Below are 21,729 nucleotides of genomic sequence, written 5' to 3' on the forward strand. Positions count from 1 at the left end.
CGTCGCGAACTTATAAGATAGTGTGTTAATTCTTAATGAAGCGAAAGTGAATTTAAGGATTTAGAACTTGCCATGCTAGCATAGGTTCATGTGTTATTGTTATGCATGATTCGTATATAATTTTAACTATCTTACTTGCCCTATGTAATCAAGATAGATAACTTATGCATTAAACCGTTATGTTTTCAAATTCTATAAACATATAGGGTCTCAATATAATTGGTGTCTATTCAGCTTCTATCGCTTTTGTGGATGTCTGGTAGTATGGTATTCATGCAACGAAAGTTGGCGTTTATCAGTTTCGTGTTATCTGATTAGTGTCATCACTATTACATGCTAAGGTTAAGAACAGAAAGGCTATTGAATGAAGTATTTAATGAAGTTAGAATCCCATGTTTGTCATATATATTAATTCAACCATTCTTCTTCTCTTAGTTATAATTGTTAGTTTAATTCTTAGTTATAATCAAAAACCCAAATTGTTATTCGTTTTAGCATTGGATAATAGCCATATCATCAGTGCATAAGTGCATAAATTAATTAGTTAACCAAAGTCAGTCTCTGTGGGAACGAACTAGAAATAATTCTATATTACTTGCGAATGCGTATACTTGCGTATATTATTAGCGCGTGTTTAGCGACTAACAAGTTTTTAGCGCCGCTACCGGGGACTGCAGTGTTAATTTTTTGTTTATGTATTTGTCATCAGTGATCGTTAAAGTTCATTGACTCGGACATTGTCACTTATCTGTTTTCTTGTCTTATTTCAGGTATTCTAGCGAGCGTGTATGCGTACGCGTTCGCGATCTCGTAAGAGAACTCTGGATAAAGCCGAGGAAGTAGTTGTAGTGGTTCGAAGGGAAGTTTTTGAGGACAAAGAGAAGGTAGAAGAAGAAGAAGAGAAAATCGAGGAACCAGTTTTAGTAGTGATGGGAGATCAAGCAGAAATTCCTAAGGCTTTGATGGACTATTCTCAGCCTAAGATCAATGATATACAATCAAGCATCATCAGACCAGCCATCTCGGCTAATGATTTTGAGATCAAGTCAAGCACGATTCAGATGATATAGAACTCAGTTCAGTTTGGGGGTTCTCCTACTGAAGACCCCAACATGCACATCAGGGATTTCATCGAGATCTGTGACACTTTCAAGTTCAATGGTGTGACTGAAGATGCTATCAAGCTACGACTATTCCCATTCTCTCTGAGGGATAAAGCGAAGTGCTGGTTACATTCTCTACCACCAGGGTCTATCACCGCATGGGAGGATCTTGCTCAAAAGTTTCTCACTAAATTATTCCCTATGGCGAAGACTGCTATAATCGGAAATGCTCTTACTCAGTTTGCTCAGCAAACTGGAGAATCTCTGTGTGAGGTTTGGGATCGATATAAGGAGATGCTAAGGAAGTGCCCACACCATGGCATGCCTAATTGGATGATTATAAACTGTTTCTACAATGGATTGGGTGTTACTTCTAAACCCATGCTCGATACAGCATCAGGAGGAGCCCTGTGGGCTAAAAGCTACAATGAAGCTTATGAATTGATTGAACTGATGGCTGCTAATGAATACCAGAATCCTTCTCAGAGACTCACTCAGGGAAAAGTAGAAGGAATTCTGGAGTTGGATGCAGCAACTGCTATAGCTGCCCAACTTAAGGCTTTAATGATGAAGGTGGACAATTTGGCCAATTATGGAGTTAATCAAATCACTAGTGTCTGTGAGCTTTGTGTTGGTGCCCATGAGACTGATCAGTGTTCTATTTCTAGTGAATCAGCTCAGTTCGTGAGCAACTTTCAGCGATCGCGGCAACCTGTGCCAGCCACTTATCATCCCAACAACCGCAATCATCCTAATTTCAGCTGGAGCAACGCTCAGAATGCGGTTCAACAGCCTTATCAGCAGTACCCAGCTAAGCAGTACAACCCCCCCTGGTTTTCAGAAACCGCAATATGCACCGAGGCAGCAACTTCAGCTACAACAAGCTAATGAAAAATCTGAATTAAAGGAGTTGAAGCTTATGTGCAAGAGTCAAGCTATTTCTATCAAGACCTTGGAAAATTAAATTGGACAAATTGCCAATGCCTTGCTAAATCTTCAACCTGGTACATTGCCTAGTGACACTGAAGTGCCAGGAAAGAGGGAAGCTAATGAGCAGGTGAAGGCAATCATTTTGAGGTCTGGTAAGGTTGCGAATCCCGAACAAACTCAAGTTTCGAATGAAGAAGCTTGGGATGAAGAAGAAGTAGAGTAGCAGGAAGTAGAAGTGGAACCAAGGAAGACTACTATTGAGCACACTCCTCCTAAGGATAATACATGGGAGAAACAGATATATCCTCCACCGCCTTTTCCTAAGCGGCTACAGAAGAAAAAGATGGATAAGCAATTTGAGAAGTTTCTGGAGGTGTTCAAGAAACTTCATATCAGCATACCTTTCGCTGAGGCTCTTGAGCAGATGCCTAGTTACGCAAAGTTTATGAAAGGTATTCTCTCTCAGAAAGTGAAGCTTGATGATTTAGAGACTGTCGCTCTCATGGAGGAATGCAGTGCAGTGTTGTAACAGAAGTTACCTCCGAAGCTTAAAGATCCAGGAAGCTTAACTATTCCATGCACTACTGGAAAAATGTCTTTTGACATATGCTTATGTGACTTGGGAGCTAGCATCAATCTGATGCCTTTGTCAGTCTTTAAGAAGTTGAATCTACCTGATCCAAAAATAACTTATATGACTTTGCAGTTGCCCGACCATTCTATTACATATACGCGAGGTATTGTGGAGGATGTATTGGTCAAGGTTGATAAACTCATCTTCCCCGCTGATTTCGTAATTCTTGATTTCGAGGAGGATAAGAAGATTCCCATAATTTTGGGAAGACCTTTCTTGGCGACTGGCCGAACCTTGATAGATGTGCAATGCTATGAAACTTTTAATGTGTTCAATGCTATGAAATTTCCTATAAAAAATGAAGAGTGTTTTAAGGTGGAAATGGTCGATACTGTGGTTAATTCTGAACTCAATCGATTGTTAAGGTGTGATGCCTTAAAGAAAGCCTTATTGGAGAATTCTGATAGTGAAGATGATGAAGTGATGAGCACTTGCAATATCTGAATGCTTCTCCCTAGAAGAGGAAGATTGATATGCCTTTTGAATCTCTTGGAATGAAGGAATTAAACAAAACTCCTAAACGCCTCAAGCCATCTATTAAGAAAGCTCCTACTCTTGAGCTAAAGCCTTTACCTGAACATTTGAGGTATGCATTTTTAGGTGATGCATCTACTTTTCCTGTTATTATTGCATCTGACCTTTCAGGTAGCGACGAGGAGAAGCTTTTGAGGATTCTAAGAGAGTTCAAATCGACAATTGGATGGACTATAGCAGATATTAAGGGAATCAGCCCTTCTTATTGCATGCATAAAATTCTGCTTGAGGAAGGTAGCAAGCCTACGGTTGAGCAGTAAAGAAGACTTAAACTGATCATGAAGGAAGTAGTGAAGAAAGATATTCTTAAGTGGCAGGATGCAGGGATTATTAATCCCATTTCTGATAGTTCTTGGGTGAGTCTAGTTCAGTGTGTACTAAAGAAGGGAGGTATCACAGTCATTGTTAATGAGAAGAATGAGCTCATTCCTACTCGAACAGTCATGGGATGGAGAGTTTATATGGACTACAGGAAGCTAAACAAGGCCACTAGGAAGGATCACTTCCCTCTGCCTTTCATTGACCGGATGCTTGACCGATTGGCTGGTCACGAGTATTACTATCTTCTGGATGGTTATTCGGGTTACAATAAGATTTGTATCTCTCCAAGAGATCAGGAGAAGACTACCTTCACTTGTCCATTTGGTACTTTTTCCTTCAGACGAGTTTCTTTTGGTATGTGTGGTGCATCAGCCACATTTCAGAGATGTATGATAGCCATCTTTTCTGATATGATTGGGTAGAATGTAGAGGTGTTCATCGACGACTTCTCTGTATTTGGCGATTCTTTTGACGAATGCTTGCAGAATCTTGGACATGTTCTCAAAAGGTGTGTTGAGACCAACTTGGTTCTCAACTGGGAGAAATGTCATTTTATGGTACGACAGGGCATTATTCTTGGGCATAAGGTTTCTAGTAAGGGTCTTGAGGTGGATAAGGCTAAGGTGGGGGTCATTGAAAATCTTCCTCCACCAATTTCTGTTAAGGGAATTCGGAGTTTTCTTGGGCATGCGGGTTTCTATAGGCGTTTCATCAAGGACTTCTCTAAGATTTCGAAGCGCAGTTTGTTAGAGAAAGATGTCCCTTTCAAGTTTGATGACGAGTGCCTTGCCGCTTTTGAGACATTAAAAAAGAGTTTAATCTAGGCACCTGTCATAACTGCACCTGACTGGAATGAACCTTTTGAGATGATGTGCGATGCAAGTGACTATGCAGTTGGAGCAGTTCTTGGGCAGAGAAAGAACAACATATTTCATGTGGTCTACTATGCTAGTAAGACCTTGAATGGTGCTCAACTGAATTATACTACTACGGAGAAAGAACTCTTGGCTATTGTCTATGGTTTTGAGAAATTTCGATCTTATCTACTCAGGACGCAGGTGACAGTTTTCACCGATCATGCTGCAATTCGTTATCTCGTCTCGAAGAAGGACTCGAAGCCAAGATTGATTCGATGGGTTCTTTTACTTCAGGAGTTTGAGTTAGAGATCAAGGACAGAAAGGGGACTGAAAATCAAGTCGTTGATCATCTTTCGCATTTGGAGAACCCTAATGCTACTTCACTGGACAAGACATTGATAAATAACTCTTTTCCCGATGAGCAGTTGTTTGGAGTGCATGAAGAAGAACCGTGGTTCGCAGACATTGTGAACTACCCTGTGAGTAACATCATGCCTCCCGACTTATCGTATACTTAAAGGAAAAAGTTTATGCATGAAGTAAAGTGGTATATGTGGGATGAGCCGTTTCTTTTTCGACAAAGAGCTGACCAAATCATCAGGAGATGTATTCCTTACAGTAAAACGGGGGGATCTTGCGAGATTGCCACTCAACGGCTTATGGAGGATATTATGGTGGAGAAAAGACAGCAGCTCGTATTCTTCAAGCAGGTTTCTTTTGGCCAACCTTGTTTAAAGATGCTCATCAGTTTGTTTTGAAATGTGATCGATGTCAACGTGTGGGGAATATGTCTAAGAGGGATGAGATGCCTCTTAATGTGCTTCTCGAGGTCGAAGTCTTTGATGTTTGGAGAATTGACTTCATGAGGCCATTTATCTCATCTTGTAACAATCAGTATATCTTGTTAGCAGTTGATTATGTATCGAAATGGGTTGAAGTTAAGGCGTTGCCAACGAACGATGCAAAAGTGGCACTTAATTTTCTTCACAAGCAGATATTCACAAGGTTTGGAACTCCAAGAGTCATAATCAGTGATGAGGGGTCGCATTTTTGTAACCGCAAGTTCACTACTATGATGCAACGGTATAATGTGAATCATCGCATTGCTACGGCTTATCATCCTCAGACGAATGGGCAAGCTGAGGTGTCTAACAGAGAGATCAAGCGTATCTTGGAGAAAGTTGTGTGTCCATCAAGGAAAGATTGGTCTTTGAAGCTTGATGGAGCTGTTTAGGCGTATCGAACAGCGTACAAGACTCCGTTAGGAATGTCACCGTATCAGTTGGTTTATGGTAAGGGGTGTCATTTGCCGGTGGAGCTCGAGCATCAAGCGTATTGGGCTTTGAAGAAATTGAATCTGGATTTGGATGCAGCTGGTAAGAAGAGGATGCTTCAATTAAATGAGCTCGACGAGTTTCGACTTCAAGCTTAAGATAACAACAAAATGTATAGGGAGAAAGTCAAGAGGTGGCACGATCGGGGTCTAGTGCTCAAATTATTTGTGCCGGGGCAACAAGTTCTTTTTTTTAACTCTCGTATCTGTCTTTTTCCTAAAATGTTGAAGTCAAGATGGTCAGGGCCGTTCATTGTCATAACTGTCTTTCCATATGGAGCAGTGGAGATTTTTAAGAATGATCCGGGCCAAGCATTCAAAGTAAATGGCCAGAGGTTGAAGCATTACTATGGTGACACGGCAAACCGCGATGTGGGTAGTGTAACAGCCCAAATCTGGGGTCAAGATTTGGTGTCACTAAACAATCTCTACATAACGTTAAAAGAATATTCCACTAACCCCTTAAAAGACGGATCGTTTACAGGTTATGGTATGAAACAAGAATCTAACCTTCTACAATCCACAACAACTAAAATACAAGTTTAAATACCTTCACACTAATGCCCTTGTTTTATTTTTCTAACATCTTCGTCCTCTCGCATCGAAGATCAGTCACGATATAGTGTAGATCTATACCCAGCCGAATAGATCCATTCGAGTACCCAAGCACTATCGCCCAAGGGTCCGGTACATCCCCGGCCCATAGGATCCAGCTCATCACTGGCCCTCATAGTAACCATCCAGCCCGTAGAGTATTTTGATGTCAAATCATTTTGATTTCAAAACATCCCAATTCAGGGTTCGCAAATAACCCGAAAGAATGGGTATTTGCTCAAGAGAGCAATCGATAATAAAGGAACAATAATGAAAGGACTTGCATAATTAAGAGTAATTACAGCGAAATATAAAACAGTTAACTATTCTGAACTTAGAATAGGAATGAAGTAATTGCAGTATGTTAAGAAAAAAATAAGGAATACTTGCCTCGATAAACTTTAACCACTATTATCGGTTGACTTTTGGATTTCCTTGAACGTTTGTCTTTATCGTCAGACCACTATCCTATTCTGGCCACGATCTCAACGATCGGGTCCTTCGATTGGAACTTCGCTGAGCTCGACGACTAACCACTAGATCATTATTAGTCCGATGTCAAATCCTCGGGTCTTCCGACTAGGACCAGGCTAAAAGCGGCAACACCACAGGGGAAGGAACGAAGAAACATGAAGGTGAGAGAGATACAGACGAAAGGGAGAATAGATAGGTGAGCGATCGAGACGGGAGAGATGAAGAACAGGGAGAGATTTTACGAGAGAGAAAAGAGAGAATCATCGAGAGAAAAAGAAAGGGGGCGCGTGAGTAATAGGGAAAAAACAGGGTAGTATGTTGCTTTTTATTTGTTTTCGTTATTATCTATCCATTTTATTAACTTCTGATTCATTTTCTCGTAACTTAACGAAACAGTTACGCGCAAGGTTTTGTCGAAATATTATAAATTATATACCACAATTCTCGGAATATTCAAAAGTTAACAAAATAAAACCTTTACGATTTTTGAATCATTTTTGGAACTCATATCAGACCCGCATTTTAACGAATTAACAAATAAACGCGCGAGTGAAAAAAGCCAGAAAATTACCGAATAATTTTAAAATTCTCAAAATATTCCAAACTTAATAAAATATGGATTTCATAATTTTTGAAGTATTCTTGAATTAAATACCGATTTTATAATTAAATAAAATCAAAAAAATCATTTAAAGTTGAATAATCAATAAAATATTGATTTCTAAATTTTATAAACTCCTAAAAATAATAAATAGAATTATAAGGCAACAAAAATAATTTTAGAAACAATTTTGGCATTTATGAGAATAAATATTCAATAAAATCATTTTAAAAACAAAATAATGCCATACACCTCAATAATTAATTATAAAATTAATCTTCGTACCGAACAAATTACACATAATTAATAATAATGCAATACACAGCAGACAGAATCATTCCATATTTTAGTTATTTAATAATTCAATAATTACATTGACAGATCGGATCTGAAAATAGATTATTTAGCCGTTAAGTAAATATAATGACGATACGATTTTAATACCAGATTTGGATAATTATTAAAAAGGAGTCTCTTATAAAACACTTTATACACAAATAAGGTGATAAAACCTCACCTTTCGAGAATACGGGTTTTATCGATCCATAAAAAGATTAGCGTATCGAAAGTTTCACGCTAGGGCTAGTACGGGTCAAACCGTATCCCGGATCGAAAAAGTCAAAACATGGAAAGTGTTCAGAATTATCAGATTAGGTTATGATGGAGTTTTTGGAAGAGTTTCGGGTTGTAAAAATATAAAAATGGTTGAAGTGGGATGATTTCTGATTCTAAAAAGTAATTTTATAATTACTTAAAAATAATCTTTATTAATTCTATAAATCTTTATAAATTCATATGATTATCCAAAAATTGCCAGAAAATACCAAAATTACCTATATCTAATTCTGGATAACTAAGAATTAGAATATCCTAATTCTATCAGATATCAACACCCAAATATTAATATCAATCATTGAATAATTCACCAAAATTCACATAATAATTATTCATGGATAAAAATAATTACACGATATTTCCCGGGTGTTACATCCTTCCCCCTTTAAAAGGATTCCGTCCTCAGAATCATGCTAAGGAACAGACCATGATATGTTTCGAGTATCTTACTTAAAATTTCTCAGAACTCGTCATTTTAACTACTACTCAACGGTTTCCTATCGATATCAAATCTATCAGTTGTCCATGCAACTTGACTCAAACCTCCATTTAATACATATGGAGCTAAATTACTCTTCCCGGTTATATACATATAAACGTCTTATGAACTCGTTATACATGTGACAACCAGGCCAACTTATTCGCAATTTTTCTACTTATCTTACCGTCTCAAAGGACTAATTTAACCTATACTAATCTTCTTTTCATTCCAATCGTATTCGAGAACCTTTAATCAATCTCTTGTACTTTTCATTCATCTGCACCCGATATACTGAGCTCATGGCGTCTTATGCTTCGAAATGCCCTAAATCTATTCAAGAATTTAAAATTAAAGGAAAAATCTCAGTAATTGCATTTAACTCACCACATAACACTATAACCCAATTTCTTTTCAATCACTATCGAATATGTTCATCAAGCAAGAATCTTTTACTATTTGAAGGAAAATATATTAATTTGGAATGGGATAAATCATAACTTTATTCAAAACCGAACTCTTGGTAATAATACTCATTTTGTTGTCATATCAAATTAGATATCAATATGAACTTTGATGCTCACAACATTTCATACTGAAGTCAACATCAATTATCTATATTAATACCACCTTTGATATCTAACAACAAAGTAAGTATAAACCAGAAACGGAGTCAAAACTTGATTTTCAATTTCTAACTTTTCCAATTCCTTTACTCACTCCCCAGCAATCTGAATGATATTCACTCTTTCTTTTCTACTCAAGACATATGTCCCTAAATGGACCTTTCCTGGTTGGTAGTTAACCAAACAATCGTAGCTCACAATCAGTTATGACCAGAATTCATATCTTTGAAGCTTAAAACGCAGTGCTACTTTTCACCCTTCGCAGGCATATCTTCAGATGTTCAACTTGGTCTTCCTTAGTTCTTGAATGGGCGAGGATGTTATCAATAATTACAATTACACTATCAAAACACTCTGTACACTATGTTCATTTAATTCTCAGGAACGACGGGTACATTATATCATTAGAACTCATAATATCCATACCTTACTCTAAATATAGTCTTTATTGTGACTTCAGGCTTACAACTTCTGATGATCAATGCGTGACTTCACACCTCCATTCGTCCTTTCTATGACCACATTTGTGCATAAGGTGATATATTCCTTACCACATTATTCCTTCATCCCACAATCCTGAAACTTCCTTAACTAATTACTTAATCCCCACTAGGCCATATGATATAGGGCTTTTGACACCAACTCGACTCTGTGCAGTAACCAATGAGAAATTCTACCTTATGCTCCGAGGTAACTTTGGCAAATCATTCGTTAGAACCTTCAGAACTTCACTTTAATTTTAGAGAATTCCAATATGAAATTCATTGTAATGCTCTTTTCTAACAATTCACCACTAATACATTTGTTTAATCTTCCCTGTTTACACATATTCTTTGAATGAAATTCCTATCTCTAAATATCGACGTTTCACTTCATTCTTTTATCAGTTCTGGCATAACTAGCATTCACGAACTTGCTTATATCCTAGACTATTTTATAAAATTTCCTTATCATCCTTTTGATTCCACTTCTTTTCTTGATTAATTCTCAATTCTCATCATTCATTATCTCTTTTAAATATAAGGAATCTCTTTTTCTTGATAATACTAATCTGTTCATTATTAGAGAAGCCATTTTTGAATTTAACACTGGAATGAAGGTTTTTTTTATAATGTTTAAATTCTCACTAATATAATTATCAAAAGTCATCGGTAGCTATTTTCTTAACCTCTCTTAAGTCATCATTGATCGCATATTTGGTTTTTCCCAATTGATCACATTTCTTTTTCCTGGGTTCACATGCGGACTTCGTCAGTCTCTGCCTTGCATCGGATACTTAGATTTGCGAGTTTCCCAAGATTTCACAGTAGCTTCCATTAACTCGTCATTCGATATGGGTATGCTTTCAATTCCTTCCTGGAATGCTATTACAGATGATAAAATCTCTTTGTTTTGTGTTAAACCTTCAGTTCTTGAAAACGTTCTTCTTGTTTATTGCAATGGCCTATTCATTTAGATAAAACCGTGCACATGCTTGCAGTAACATCACGCTAATTCTACTAAAGTTCCGATTTCTGCTGAGATCTTTACTTCCTCCAAATTCTCAATTGCTTTGATTTCGAATCTGAAAATCTTATCAGAATCTGACTTGATCTAATTGGAATCGATTTCCATTTAACTAACCATTAGTTGGTGAAGTTAATCAATTAACTCTTTTAATTGATCAATTAAACCAAGTGATGACTAGCTAACTGGAATCACAGACCAATTATATAAAGTTGGTTTGATCATAACAATCTTTCTCAAGAACCGAGATCGCAATCATTTGGAGTACTAATGAGAACGACAATATACTTCTTTATCCTTAAAAGTAGGATAATTTCTAAAAATTTGGGCAGCACTTCCCTTATACCATCAACTACCAGTCGGACTCAAGCCGACACCATCAATCAACCACATCATCCACAATCATATCCACCCACTTCCATCAACCAAATTCATCAATTCACCATAATTCAAAATATATCCTTTTGATCAACACACATACTATTTACTGGCACAGCATATATCTTTTGAATTGGACTAAGGTCTTAACCCGGCAATGATCAATATCACCATACATTTTCTCAATCCTTTCAAAATATTACTAAATGTTAATAATGAACTTAAAAATTATCTTGTTGTTTCTCAAAAATTTTATTTCACGGTTCTTTTAACTTATTTCTTGTTATTACTAATTGTGTATAGTTACTTTTAGAAATTATGCCGCATCCTTCAACTAATCACACCAATCCTTTATCTTTGGCAATACAGACTCAATTTCATTAATTAATCTATTTGTCTTTTAATAATCATGCATGGTTTCTATTATTATCGTCACAATCTGGTGGAAACTCAATCACCAGATCATTATTTCTTAAAAGGTTTCACAATCGAGTTACCATTACTTCATTTCCACTTACGCTCCCGTATCGAGCTTTCGTCACTAGACCGCTTATGGGTATTAAATTCACCATAAGTTATTTACTCAAGTTAGGGAGCCTCATAATTTCTCGAAGAACAGGTTCGAAATTTGGTTGTAATTAAGATTTCTTCTATCTTGAATCTTCACGACAAATATCTTCCTGCGATGAAGGGATGCTTCACGTATTAATTTCCTATTTGAGTCATTGTTCAGAATTCCCTTGATCTTCAATTGTCGTCCCGACACTCGTTCGCTTTATCTGACGTACACGACTTTATTTCCTTATTTTATAACTAATTTCTTTATTATAGTTCACTAATTATTTATTTCACGTCGAAATCTTATGATTTGAAGCGCATCGCGCTAACGCAATCTACCATACTGATGAGATCCTCGTAACACGAACAACTATCTGATTTGATATTTTTGCCACGACCGCGTTGTCGGTGTATCCATTTTTCCTTGTTCATAGATGTCCACCATTTATTGGCTTGCAATCATAACTATATTCGACATGTAATTCTACCTGTTACACGGAACTATTCCATATCTTTTGTGATCGTCAAAGAACAGAATCTACCCAAGAGGAGAGTTTGTGAATATGATTTTGATTGAAAAACTGAATAAGGAATAACAATGCAACAAACGATTGAGAGAATCTGTAAATCAGTAAATTGAAGGAAGAAGAATGAGTGAAGAATGAGACAACCATATTCGTACTCAAGATGGCCAGTCTTTCATACTATATGGCATACAGCACATGATTAGGTGGCGTCCCACCCGACTCTTCGTCATTCTGACAAAGCGTCACATCACAACACTGTTTGTCTCAATCAGGAAGTAATATTTTGAAAAGAGAAATAATTCAGAAGGAGTACAATAAATTTTCTTTCATTTTTGCCTCATATATTTTGTCGATAAAAGAAACTCATATGTATTCAAGAATCAAGAAGAATATATGCTATCGTATTAGGAAAAAGAATGATAGTATTGGTCACCATCCCCGCTTCAATTAGATATACCTTCAAGGATCATCCGAATAACAGATTCACAACTTTGGTCACGTCATAACTTCGAAATGTCATCTGGAAATGCCTTCATATTGACTATTCTAATAATTTTATCATAATCGCGTCCTTACGAAATTTATAATCACTGCTTCCGATTTCATTTATGCCGCGTAGAATAACCATCGATCACACAATGCCTCAACTCGTCGATAGGAATATCATTCTTCGCAAATCATCTAGAAGAGTCTTGTATTTCCTTCAATTATCCTCGGTCTTTTTGAATCACGAATCGAGTTAAATTTTAATAATTTCATGAATTGGATAAATAATATTTTAACATGTTGATTCAATCATTAATATTATTAAACCAAGTTTACATCCGCCTTTCACGGAAAAACTTTAAACTTTCTTCCTGGTAGTGGGTCTACTTGTTCCTCCGAACTAACAATACTACGTCTAAATCCATTATCCTTTTAGGTCATTTCATGTTTATAATAGAAAGAACTTAAGTAGTAATTCTACAACCAAATTGTGAAACTCATTTTATGCAAAGATCTTCTAAAAGTTGATTAAGAAAATCTTTTTCCGAATTCTCATTTTAAAATTTTGAAAATCAAATATTTGGTCGTCATTACTATATAAATTACTTGTTATTATTATGATCCGCTAATGAGATATCTAATTAAAAGAATGCCCATATAAGGGTCTTTCCACTTTGGTATGTCTTCTATTTCTCCTTAAATTCTGTTCGTATTTATTAATCGACGAAACTTCATTTTACAGTTAAAAATCATTCTATTTGTAACTATAACCCCAATACTGACGTCTGGTACTATCTTTAATATTCTCATCATCGTCCTTGATGTTAAGCTTACAACTACTAATGAAATTTGACGTTTTGTCTACAAATAAGGCCACATCTCCTTGCTAGTCATTCCTATACCTTATAAGGTAAACATCATTCCTTGCACAGTGCCCGATAAGTGATAAGAACTATCTCGCAACGGTGGTGCCTTTGCAGCTTGCAACTTTGGCTCTTCATCAGCTTCCATCAACTCGCTGTCTCCGGCGTGGAGCTCGTCCTACTACCTAATTCTAAGTTAAATCGTACTAAAACTCACCTAGCCTCTCTTACACGAAGTTCTCACAAAACTCAATTCCATTTTTCTTTAAAACCACATGAAAAGTATGGTAACATACCCAGTCTCCGTCGATATGTCGATTCCTCATTACTGCAGGATCTGAGAACTCAATATACCTATAGCGTTGCAATATTCGCCTTACACTTCCCCCAACACTCCTATCTTACCAATTCCATATCGGACCTGCTAATCCTCATTGCACTCAGTTCGAACTTAAAGTGAGTATGCCTAGGGTCTTTCCTATCTTATATGGCCTATCACTCCTATTTTACCCTCACCTATTCTTATTTCAGGGACCAATAACCTGTTGCTCTGATGCCAACTTGTAATAGCCCAAATCCGGGGTCAAGATTTGGTGTCACTAAATAATCTTTACATAACGTTAAAATAATATTCAATTAACCCCTTAAAAGCCGGATCGTTTACAGGTTATGGTATGAAACAAGAATCTAACCTTCTACAATTCACAACAACTAAAATACAAGTTTAAATACCTTCACACTAATGCCCTTGTTTTATTTTTCTAACATCTTCGTCCTCTCATAGCGGAGATCTCTCTAACTTCGGCTATCTATCAAAAGCTATTCACTTTTATCCTTATCTGTTTCTGAAAGAAATAAGAATTTACAAAGCAAGAGTGAGCCAAAAATGCCCAGCAAATATATAATTGAGTTTCAAGCATTAATATCAAAGGAAAATTTCCGGATAAAATCTTTAAACAATTTTAAACAATTCTATTTATTTAAGGGAGTTGAGCGAATAGAAATTGGCTGTTACCAACCTTTAATTATAAATCCAAAAGTGACAAGCGATTCCCAGATTCATCTCCTGAATCAGGGTTTTGTCTGGTTTTGGAATCATAAACTTTTCGAGAGAGAATGCCGTTAATGACGATCAACAATAAATTAGACTGGACACTAGTTCACACTCATACCCTGCTGATCAGTCAGGATATAGTGTAGATCTATACCCAGCCGTATAGATCCATTCGGGTACCCAGGCACTATCGCCCAAGGGTCCGGTCCATCCCCGGCCCATAGGATCCAGCTCATCACTGGCCCTCACAGTAACCATCCAGCCCGTAGAGTATTTTGATATCAAATCATTTTGATTTCAAAACATCCCAATTCAGGGTTCGCAAATAACCCGAAAGAATGGGTATTTGCTCAAGAGAGCAGTCGATAATAAAGGAACAATAATGAAAGGACTTGCATAATTAAGAGTAATTGTAGCGAAATATAAAACAGTTAACTATTTTGAACTTAGAATAGGAATGAAGTAATTGCAGTATGTTAAGAGAAAAATAAGGAATACATGCCTCGATAAGCTTTAACCACTATTATCGGTTGACTTTTGGATTGCCTTGAACGTTTGTCTTTATCATGAGACCACTATCCTATTCTGGCCACGATCTCAACGCTCAGGTCCTTCGATTGGAACTTCGCTGAGCTCGACGACTAACCACTAGATCATTCTTAGTCCGTTGTCAAATCCTCAGGTCTTCCGACTAGGACCAGGCTAAAAGCGGCAACACCACAGGGGAAGGAACGGAGAAACATGAAGGTGAGAGAGATACAGGCGAGAGGGAGAATAGAGAGGTGTGAGATCGAGACGGGAGAGATGAAGAACAACGAGAGATTTCGCGAGAGAGAAAAGAGAGAATCATCGAGAGAGAAAGAAAGGGGGCGCGTGAGTAATAGGGAAAAAACAGGGTAGTATGTTGCTTTTTATTTGTTTTGTTTTCGTTATTATCTATCCATTTTATTAACTTCTGATTCGTTTTCTCGTAACTTAACGAAACAGTTACGCACAAGGTTTTGTCGAAATATTATAAATTATATACCACAATTCTCGGAATATTCAAAAGTTAACAAAATCAAACCTTTACGATTTTTAAATCATTTTTGGAACTCATATCAGACCCGCATTTTAACGAATTAACAAATAAACGCGCGAGTGAAAAAAGCCAGAAAATTACCGAATAATTTTAAAATTCTCGAAATATTCCAAACTAAATAAAATATGGATTTCATAATTTTTGAAGTATTCTTGAATTAAATACTGATTTTATAATTAAATGAAATCAAAAAAATTATTTAAAGTTGAATAATCAATAAAATATTGATTTCTAAATTTTATAAACTCCTAAAAATAATAAATAGAATTATAAAGCAACAAAAATAATTTTAGAAATAATTTTAGCATTTATGAGAATAAGTATTCAATAAAATCATTTTAAAAACAAAATAACGCCATACAGCTCAATAATTAATTATAAAATTAATCTTCGTACCTGATAGGGATAAATGAATCCTGATTGTATAATTAAATATTGCAAGGTGTGGGCTGCTAGGCCCAATAAGAAGATGTATGACATTCAGACCAAAAAGGTCAACACATTGATCAGGCCTGATGGACCAGATCAGGCCTGATAGAACAAAGAAGGCCCAAAAGCCCTGATTATTTATTAATTTCGTAATTAATAAATAAAGGAGGAAAACAGCTATCCATAACATTCCTAGTGGGGATATAAATCCTTGTAGATTGGCCTCAAGGGGACCTAAAAGGATAAGGAATCAGTTTCCTACTATCTAGGACTCCAAAGTCCATTCTAATTATGAGACTTGCCCACCAAGTCTCCTATACCAAGTCCAATTCAAGGACTCTCAACATCTATATAAGGGGTCTCACCCCACAAATAAGAACTATGTTTTTTGACTTGATCCTTGGCAATCAGCAAGGTACGTAGGCATCTTGTTAAGGCAGATTGAGTCACGAAACACAAGAGCAGTCAAATCGAGCTTCGCAGCTCACGTTCCTTAGTATTAAATACAGTAATTATATATATTAGTTTTTTATCCATAACATTTGGCACCGTCTGTGGGAAGTGAACAACAACCATGGCGAGAACACGGAGAACAACTAGCACTCTGGAGGAGGGAACACCATCAGGGACAACTCAGGTGATTTCGTCAACCGTGGAGATTTCTCCCCACTCAACTTATGCACCTACTGAAGCGGAAACCCAGATAGGGGCAACTCAACCTCAGCCACAAGGGACGACTCCCCCGACTATTCAAGGAAGTGGATATGCTGGGTGAAGTGAAGCACGAGGGCAATCGCCCCCTTATATACGAGGTTTGGCTCCTATCCCCAAGGATCGGGAATTTTCTGGTCCTTACACTGAGAGAGATTCCGAATCTTCAGATGATGAAGTGGCCCCAAGAAGGAGACGTCCTGGCAAGGAGCCGATGGCCGATGGAAGGAAACGCCCTCGAAGCACCCAAGGGGCGAATCCCCAGGAAGTGCAGGAAAGGATAAGGGCTCATGAGGCTGAGATCCAAAGGCTGAGGCATGACTTGGAAGCTCACCAGGCCACCAGACCCCAGATACCTCCTAGGGGGAGAAATCCTCCTCCTGTCATAGACCTGGATGGTCCGGTACGAAGAAGGGCTGTCTTCCCAAGAACTGATCCAAGCAATCTCCTTCCCCTTGGAGATCCTGATGATCCAACTCCACCCTTCACAGAAGAAATAATGAATGCCCATATCTCAAGGAAATTCAAGATGCCCACTATCAAAGCCTATGATGGCACGGGAGACCCCGCTAACCATGTCAGGACATTCTCTAATGCACTGCTGCTGCAACCCGTGAATGACGCTATTAAGTGTCGGGCCTTCCCTCAAACCCTGTCGGGTATGGCTCAAAGATGGTACAGTCGCTTACCCCCAAACTCTATTGGATCGTTCAGAGAGTTAAGTAAGGCTTTTATTAAGCAATTCATCAGCGGGAGAGTCCATGAGAAAAGTTCAGCATCTCTTATGAGTATTGTGCAGGGAGCTAAGGAATCCTTGAGAGATTACCTGAATCGGGTCACAAAGGAGGCTTTAAAAGTCCCGGACCTTGATGATAAGGTAGCCATGATAGCAATGCAACAAGGAACGAGGGACGAGTTTTTTAAGATGTCCTTGGCCAAACGTCCCCCCTAAAAGCATGTTGCAGCTCCAAGAGAGAGCAGGGAAGTATATCAAGGTTGAAGAAAGTATGAGGAAGACCGTAGCAAGTAATGAGCCCACTGGAGGCAAGAAGCGGAAAACTGATTTAGAATATATTGCAAAGGACAAAGTTCACTGAATACGCTAAGCTGAATGCTCCTAGAAGTCAGATTTTGATGGAGATTGAGAAAGATAGAGATATTCACTGGCCTAAGCCCTTGAAGGTTGATCCCGCCAAGCTAGATAAGAGCAAGTATTGCAGGTTTCACAAGGATGTTGGCCATGACACCGATGAGTGTAGGCAATTGAAAGATGAAATTGAGTTTTTGATTCGAAAAGGAAGATTGAACAAGTATACTGGAGATGGAGGGGACAGAAATAATAATGGAAGGAAGAACTTTGAAGATCGTAGGAGGGACCAAGACGATCAGGGGCGGAATCCCCAACCTAGAGGGCCGGTTATAAATGCAATTTTTGGAGGACCGCGACGCCCTCGAGGACCTGTGATAAACACGATCTTTGGAGGTCCAACTACTGCTGGATTGTCCAAAAATTCAAGAAAGGCATATACTAGAGAGGTTATGCATTGGAGAAGCCCCGAAGAGGGCCAGGACAGAAGTAACATTGGCTTTTGATGATTCTGACCTAGAGGGCGTAAAGTTTCCTCATGACGACCCGTTGGTCATAACACCAATAATAGGAAATAGCCCGGTTAAGAGGGTTCTTGTGGATAATGGTGCTTCTGTGGATATATTGCTCCACGACGCCTTTCTAAGGATGGGGTATAACGATTCCCAGTTGACACCAACCGACATGCCGATATATGGATTTGCTGGAGTAGAATGTCCTGTGGAAGGGATAATCAAACTGCCAACCACCATAGGTACGGAACCAAGACAAGCAACGCAGATGTTGGATTTCGTGGTAGTAAAGGCTAGTTCAACTTATAATGCTATCATGGGGAGAACAGGGATACATGCCTTTAAGGCAGTCCCCTCTTCCTACCATTCAGTTATGAAGTTTCCCACCCGAAACGGGATTGGAGAAGAGAGAGGAGATCAAAAAATGGCTAGAAGCTGTTATGTGGCCTCTTTGAGGGCAGATGGAATCGGGGGGCAGGTTCTTCCTATTGAAGATATGGATGTCTGAGAAAATGACGAGAAGAGAGGAAAGCCAGCAGAAGACTTGGTTTCGGTTCCTTTAGACCCCGAGAATCCTGAGAGGATGACTTTCATTGGAGCCACATTAGAGGAGCCCCTTAGAGGGAAGTTGGTGAAATTTTTGCAAGAAAATAGTGATGTGTTTGTATGGTCAGCAGCTGATATGCCAGGCATAGACCCAGAATTGATTACTCACCGGTTAAACGTGGATCCAAGCCGGAAGACGGTGAAACAAAAGAAAAGAAATTTTGCCCCGGAAAGACAAGAGGCTATAAAACAGGAAGTAGAAAAGCTCTTAGAGGCTGGTTTCATTGAGGAGATCCAATTTCCAGAGTGGTTAGCAAACCGTGTAATGGTGAGGAAAGCTAATGGAAAGTGGAGGATGTGTATAGACTTTACTGATCTGAATGATGCATGCCCTAAAGACTGTTTTCCGCTGCCAAGGATTGATACTTTGATTGATGCCACTGCTGGGCATGAGATGCTGAGTTTTATGGATGGATTTAGCGGATACAACCAGATCAAAATGCATAAGGATGACATTCCAAAGGTATCATTCATCACTGACTTTGGTGTTTATTGTTATCTTGTTATGGCGTTTGGTCTCAAGAATGCAGGAGCCACCTATCAAAGGTTGGTGAATAAAATTTTTAAGGACTTTATTGGAAAAACTATGGAAGTCTATGTTGATGACATGTTAGTCAAGAGTCTAGTAAAGACTGATCATATAACCCATTTGAGGGAAGCTTTTGAGGTCCTGAGGTACCACAAGATGATGTTGAATCCTACGAAGTGTGCTTTCGGAGTAGGATCTGGGAAATTCTTGGGATTGATGGTCTCAAAGAGAGGAATTGAGGCTAACCCCGACAAAATAAAGGCAATCCTGGACATGGAACTACCAAAAACCGTCAAGGATGTTCAGAAACTCACCGAAAGGGTTGCTGCGCTAGGACGATTCGTCTCCAAGTCAGGAGACAAGTGCCTATCATTCTTCAAGTCACTAAAGAACATCAAGGACTTTGTATGGAATGAGGAAAACCAGAAGGCATTCGAAGAGTTAAAGAAGTATATGGCTCAGGCCTTGTTGTTGGCCAAACCATCTTTGAATGAAGTTTTATTCTTGTACTTGGCTGCTTCAGAGAGCGCCTTGAGCGCGGTGTTGGTTAAGGAGGAACTGAAAGTTCAGAAACCCGTATACTATGTCAGCAAAATTTTGCATGGTGCTGAGTTGAATTATTCAACTATTGAGAAATTCGCTTTAGCCTTGGTAATGGCTTCGAGAAAGCTGCGTCCTTATTTTCAGGCTCACCAGATTGAGGTGCTAACAAATCAGCCCCTGAGAAATATCATTCACAGTCCCAAGGCAAGTGGGAGATTGATTAAGTGGGCGATAGAGCTGGAAGAGTTCGATCTCAAGTATAAGCCACGTACGGTAATAAAAGCCCAGGCACTAGCTGACTTCGTGGTGGAATGTACCATACCCAACCAAGAAGTCGGGGGGCAGGAAGATGCCATACCTCAAGACAAGGGAGTCAAGAATGGGGGCAAAGAGAAGGATGATAAAGAATATTGGGTTCTCTATTTTGATGGAGCATCAAAAACAAACTCCAGTGGAGCAGGATTGGTTTTGCAAAGCCCTGATGGGTTCTTAATTGAGTATGCTATGAAGCTAGACTTCCCAACCACAAACAATGAGGCAGAATATGAAGCCCTGATAGCTGGCCTTGGTCTAGCTGGGACACTTAGAGTCAAAAACTTAAAGGTCCGGGGAGACTCGAAGCTGATCATATCCCAGGTAAAGGGAGAATTTGAGGCAAGGGATGATACGATGGCTAAGTATGTCCGCCTAGTAAGGGCTGTGATGACGCAATTTAATGAATGCCATGTTAAACACATTTCAAGGGAAGAAAATGCTAAGGCAGATGCGCTATCAAAGTTTGCTTCATCTGAGATAGAAGAAAGTTCGGGAAGTGTGTACTTCCGTGTTTTGAAGACACGAAGCATAGATGTTAAGCTTGTGGCTCCCATAGGCCTGGGGACGTCATGGATTGATCCTATCAAGGCTCACATTCAAACCGGTTGGTTGCCAAGTGATGCAACTGAAGCACGAAAGTTAACTGTTCGAGCACTAAGGTACTCTTTGATAGATGGGATTCTTTACAAAAGATCTTTCGTGGTTCCCTACTTGAGGTGTCTCAGGCCCGATGAGGCACGCTTGGCTCTTGAAAAAGAGCATGAAGGTATTTGTGGACAACACTTGGGGGGCAGGGCCTTGGCTCATAAGATAACTCGTCTAGGCTTTTATTGGCTGGAAATGATGGTTGATGCCAAAGAATATGTGAAGAAGTGTGACCGCTGTCAGAAGCATGCACCTGTTGTTAGACAACCTCCCGAGATGCTAACATCTATCAACTCGCCTATTCCCTTTGCTATGTGGGGGATGGATATTCTAGGGCCTTTCCCTATGGCCACGACACAAAGGAAGTTCCTGATTATAGCCATTGATTATTTCACTAAGTGGATTGAAGCCAAACCCTTGGCCAAAATCACAACTAAACAGGTTGCACAATTCCTGTGGGAAAACATTATGTGCCGATATGAAATTCCCCATGTCCTAGTCACCGACAATGGAACGGAGTTTAACAACGAGGAATTCAAGAAGTATTGTGTAGAAAATGAAATTGAATTACGGTTCACCTCCGTGGCTCACCCACAAGCCAATGGGAAAGCGGAAGTAGCAAATCGAATAATCCTGGATGGACTAAAGAAGAGGATCGAGAAGTCAAGAAATAATTGGGTGGATGAGATACTTCCCATATTATGGGCCTATAGGACTACCTGTAGAGTCACGACAAGAGCAACTCCCTTCATGTTGGCGTATGGGGCAGAAGCAGTAGTTCCAATGGAGATATCACAT

At 38.7% G+C, this 21,729-nt stretch overlaps 1 non-coding gene across 1 annotated transcript; it reads right to left on the bottom strand.

Moving 5' to 3' along the window:
- Nucleotides 1-1,319: 1,319 nt before the first annotated feature.
- Nucleotides 1,320-1,426, bottom strand: LOC141682266 (small nucleolar RNA R71). The gene has a single exon (XR_012559668.1). It is a non-coding gene; the product is annotated as a small nucleolar RNA R71 (small nucleolar RNA).
- Between the last annotated feature and the right edge of the window lie 20,303 nt (nucleotides 1,427-21,729).

The sequence above is a fragment of the Apium graveolens genome, chromosome 8, assembly GCF_009905375.1.
Source record: "Apium graveolens cultivar Ventura chromosome 8, ASM990537v1, whole genome shotgun sequence".
In the NCBI taxonomy this organism is placed as follows: domain Eukaryota; kingdom Viridiplantae; phylum Streptophyta; class Magnoliopsida; order Apiales; family Apiaceae; genus Apium; species Apium graveolens.